This window comes from Pinus tabuliformis, chromosome 4_1 (assembly GCF_031772625.1).
Source record: "Pinus tabuliformis cultivar Carrire ecotype Pingquan chromosome 4_1, CPIR1, whole genome shotgun sequence".
Taxonomy (NCBI): Eukaryota; Viridiplantae; Streptophyta; class Pinopsida; order Pinales; family Pinaceae; genus Pinus; species Pinus tabuliformis.
Window position 1 is genome coordinate 487,848,996 of NC_142303.1, and position 5,617 is coordinate 487,854,612.

Here is a 5,617-nt window from a genome sequence, read left to right on the forward strand (position 1 = left end):
ACATGTTGGACTGAAATGAGAAGAGGTTTGAATATTTTCCGTAATTTGGTGACCAAAGTATGCAAGAAACCCAATTTGTCTCCACCTGCTTATATTTCCTCTTGTGAGCATGTATACAAGCTCCAAAAACATGCTCCCATTCATTAGATGCCAACATTTGGATGGCAGATTCAATTGAACACTAATCCCTAACACAGCTTTCTGTTGTTGCTTTGTATTTCCAATCTCCCTACCATCTAGTCCATTTGCAGGATGCATTTGCCAATTCGCATTGATCCTTATAAACGTCGCATTCACACAGGACACCACACCCTGCTAGACTAGAAATGAACCACAATGGCACCTAAGTCACAACATTACTGAGATAGTTCTTCTTCAACCTCTGACCCCTAGAGTGCAATCTGACACTGATGCCCTTTGCTGGTTGAATCAATAATGTAATGACTGGTGAATTCACCAACCTTCTAGCTTGCTTGACAGAGATCATCAATGCAAAACCCCAAACTCCTAATATCAGAGGAATCCGACTTGAAGGGCTAGCTAATACAATAAACCCAACACCCAAGAACTGGGCAATAAAACCACATGCAACAATCTTCCTCATTATTATACAGTTAATAAATCCTATTGTTAGTGAGTATGAATGTTGAATTAAAGGTCTCTGCAGTAGCTTTAACTCCCATTTCTCACTTGCGTACTTGAGCTAACAGTCTAACACTTGGGCCAACAAGACGTACTTGTGTATATAGTAAGGTTATATCATGGGATAGGAGAGAAGGTTGAGCAGTCCTCGCTGCCGTTTATATGAAATACTCTTCTTAAAATGACCTACGTATTTGTGTATATAGTAAGGTTATATCATGGGACGGGAGAGAAGGCGAGCAGCCCTCACTGCTGTTTATATGAAATACTCTTCTTAAAATGACCCCCAAATTAGTCCCCGACTCCGCCCTTGAATTGAGACCCCCATATTGGCCCCAAAACGTTTATATCAATGTGGAAAAAGTCGAAGTCAAAATTACGGCAAGGGTCCAAAAGTATATATTAATGTGGAAAAAGTTGAAGTCAGAATTATCAATGTGGAAAAAGTTGAAGTCGAAATTACGGCAAGGGTCCAAAAGTTCAAAAACTCGTTAAAAAAGTCGGCAAAATTAAAAAACACAAAAATATTCATTTTTTTTTTAACATCTAAAGTATTCACAACATCAAATAAATGCATTTACACATAAACATGTAAAGAAAGCTAATATATAATATGTATATGAAGTCTAGTGCTACATCACATACCAAAATAGTGAATCAACTCCTGAATCTTGAGTTTTGTCTGAGTCTCAACTCTTAAGATAGCAGACTTTTTGGGTCAACCCCCGAAAAAATCGGGCATATAACGAATAAATCGCGATTTTTTTGTTTATGAAAAAGTCTGCAAAAAATCGGAGGATTAAATAGTTTTGTTGAAAAAATCACAATTTTAGAATTTAATCCTGATTTTTTGCAGGCTTTTTCCACATTAATTACTTTATATGAAATCTGTGATTCAATTGAGGGTTTGGCCCTTGAATCTCTGATTGAATAATTTTAGAATTTAATCCTGATTTTTTGCAGACTTTTTCCACATTAATTACTTTATATGAAATTTACGATTGAATTGAGGGTTTGGCACTTGAATCTGGTTCATCTTGAACTAACCCCTGAGGCTCTTCGTAAAGTAAGCATTTACAAATTTAGATTTTCAGGGTTTCCAATTTTCATATCTTCATTTTTTGGTTTATCGATTTATTTTGAATTGCTCTCATTGTGTTTCATCATTTTTTTTGTATTTGTCAATGTGGCATGAATCTGGTAAACCTTTCCACTTGACTAAATAGAGTTTATAAATTGATGGACGTGTAATTGGTCATTCAACGTTGCCTTGGTTCATCATTTGACCTTGTGTTAGATATATAAATGTTTGAAACATTGAAATTTTAAGTGATGTATATCGATGATTGCCTTGTCATTAGAATTTTACATGGTTCAATTTTCTTTTGCTTTTAAGTTTTAACTTATCTCTTTGGTTTTTGACTTTACTTTGTTGCAGAAACCTTTAGGAAATCACTCCTCTTAGATGTACCATCACTTACTTTAATGGGAATACCTTCTTATTTTTATGAAACGCTACCTATTTATTGTACTTGAACTATTTGACACCTTTGCTGACCTATTCATATTGGTAATTCCACTAAGTTCACAACTCTAGACGATAAGGAGGGGTGGTTTTCTTGTACTTTGTTGACACCAGTTAAATTTCATTTTGTCTATATGCTCTCCAGAATTTGTCTACAACATGTTTTCAGAACATTATTTACCATGTTTGTTGTACCATCGATTTGCAAATGGGAAAAAATGTACCAATCACTTTGAAAATAAATATACTTATCACTTGTAATTGTTTTGTGCACTCCATGCAAATGCACACTATCCTTGACCAAAGAAAATGAGTCATTACCTGTATGTTTTGAGATCGTTCTGATATAAAATTTTCGAAGATTTCCAACAAACATTTGTCTCCTATTTAAATTGGTGGTTGAAATTATTTTATGCAACACTCCCCTTTAGTTACAAAAAACAAAAATTTAAACTAAGATATTTTCTGGTCCGAGTCTAAGCTATGCTTACAATTTAATTTTTTTTTACATCAGTTGGATTTCCTTTTGTTTTCTTCATTGCTTTAGCTTTGTGTTTTTGTTGTAAGCTTCAGATTTCAGCGTCTTTATTGGCTGGTGCAATTGTTCGATTATTCCAAGTTGTCCATGCATGTCCTCTATTTCTTCACAAATTGGCTTGTATGTAAATGACTACCACATGTCACCTTACATAGCTTGCTCTTCATCAATTTGTTCCAAAATAAATCATAAAAATATTTTGTCTCTCAAGGACACTATTGCATGGAAATTTCATTAACATTTTTATTTTCTACAACATCCATGTTGCCTTCAACATTCATTGTTTCAACTTCTATGAAAACATCATTAACACATGGTGTTTCAAGCCATGTTTCAAGAATTTTTAGTGTGAGAGATTCTCAATGAATACATCAACCTCTTTTTCAATGAAGATAAGTTATTGTAGCATATGCCGCTAATCAATGCCAATGGCATGTCCGTGTTTATTTCAAAATGATTTAATGTATCTAACATCATCTACAATATAATCTGAAAGATAACCCATCGATCATAACAAACCATAGCAGTTACATTCTTTTAATGTCTTAAAAAAACCAATGGATGCAACTTTGCGAGAGAAAAATGGCATTGCCACAGTAATATAAATCATAGCAGAGATCTTCATTCATATATATATATATATATATATATATATAGATAACGAGTATGTACTATAGAGATTTATTTATCTCAATGATAACTTGAGATTCTTATCCCACACTGCATACGATTTGAGTGTATGTAAATGAAAAATTAATAGATCAATTTAATCTTAATTTTGACGGATTTGATTACCTATTCTTCCCCACTCTGTGCTATTCTTCCCCACTCTATGCCTTACGGCGTTTCCTTTGCAACATAAAGTGCAAATGCTAGTTCTAAACACAATTGAAGGAAAATATTTGATATCAGCTATATCTTTTCTCTCTACATAAATAAGTTCAATTATATTAACAACACAAATTTATTTTATTTGGGATTTATTAAGTGCAGAGTGAAATAAAATTTCTAAATATAAATCTCATTTTGTGGATATTTGAGAAGATACTTTTTACAATAAATTTGATTCAACTGAAATTTTGTTATATCCAAAACTAAGATAAAACTTATATATATATATATACATATAAATTGATCAAGTTATCACCTACACTAAAGCTTATAAGTAATTTTTCATTTAATATAAATTCAAAGATATAAGCAATCCTCCTTTTAGGTTAAAATTTAAAATCTATTATATAATGAAATAAATTCATTTCTTTATCTAAAACATATCATAAATTTAAAATTAAAATAAATTAATATTAATTTTTTTTTTCAAACATATAACATTTTAAGTTAATATTATCTAATTTATATAATCCTTGATTGATTCATTGCAAAGATTTAATTATTATCAACGTTTTTTTTTCATAAAACTTTAAGCATATAACTTTTGAGCTACAATAAAAAGATATTGACAGAGTCCGATCTAATCTAAAATTTCAATATTTATTGGATTTCATACTAAAAAAATTATTATAATTTATATTTTTAAAATATAAAATTATCATAATACTAACGAATATATTCTCAAATTTTCTTAACAATAATAATTATCACATAACTGAACCATAACTTTATTATATTATATTAAGCATTTAGATAGTGCCTGGTGAGAATAACACAGCATCATCAGATTCTCTTGCTCAGAGTATCATGTGAGACGCTTTATTGACACAAACGTAAACATAGATATACGTATGAGTAGACGTTGACATAACTAAAAGTTGTACTGCTCATAGCAGATGAAACAGTCAGTTAGCTGAACTCGAGCACCGATGGCGTTGTCGCAAATGTTTCTAATGCGGCCGCCAAGGTTTTTAAGGCAGGCGGTGCAATCAGACTCAGAGATTCCCTGATTGCAAATCCCACGGCCATAGGCGTTGGGCAAGCCTGCTCGCGACGCTTTGTAGTCGTAACCGCTGGAGGCAGTGTTTCTCTCTAGATCTACGAGCAGGGATCCGAGAGTATTAAAGAAAGGACTTCCGCTTTGGATCTTCTGCATGTTACATGCAGACGATACGAATTTTGTTTTGGGCTTGCCTACAGCAGTGCCCACCATCATGGCTACTACCATTACTGCCAATGCAAAGCCAAATGAGTACCTCATCTCAAATGATATATATATAACCTCTATAATGGGAAATGAAATGCTGGGTGGAATGATATATAACCTCTAATGCAGCCTCCATTTATAGGCCTCGCGGGGATGGCTGTGTATGAGTAGGATTATGGATAATATCTGTCTGTCGATTATGGGCCGAAGGATAATATCTCTCTGTGGATTGTGAAATGCACGAAGGATTATGGATAACATTTATCTATGGATTATGGGCCGAAATGCACGAGTCATTCTAGCTGCCTGGCTGCCTGTCCTGACTATACCGTTGCCCACATCATGAGTGCCACTGGAGTGGGGCGCAAATTGCATTGACGACCACATCCTCTTTCGAGAGGACCAACAAATAAGCCCTCTCAACCACATCCTCTTTCGAGAGTATCAGTAAAGATGCGTAAAAATATTATAGATTATGTGACACGATATTTAATAAACCAATGGGCTGAGAGGCTTCCTACTTCACGCTTCTAGAATTAGCATGCTGCTTAAGATCGAAAGAAATGGTATACAATTACATAATTAGTATGGAGACGATATCTATATATATATATGTGATAGGCTCTGAGTGAATCTATTAATCACATACAATTACAACTCTCCACTTGTAAACCATTTCTGCATAATTCTTGGGATAACTATGTAGATCATTAACCTTACCCTTTTCACCCATGCATTTCTTGATTTGTTTATGCTTTTCTTTCAGTTGAGCCATTTCCGCATTCCCCATTCAGTGAGTCAGCCTGCATTATAA

General features: G+C 33.5%; 1 pseudogene; it reads right to left on the reverse strand.

Moving 5' to 3' along the window:
* Positions 1-4,467: 4,467 nt before the first annotated feature.
* LOC149176636 (antifungal protein ginkbilobin-like protein pseudogene) lies at positions 4,468-4,824 on the reverse strand (annotated as a pseudogene).
* Between the last annotated feature and the right edge of the window lie 793 nt (positions 4,825-5,617).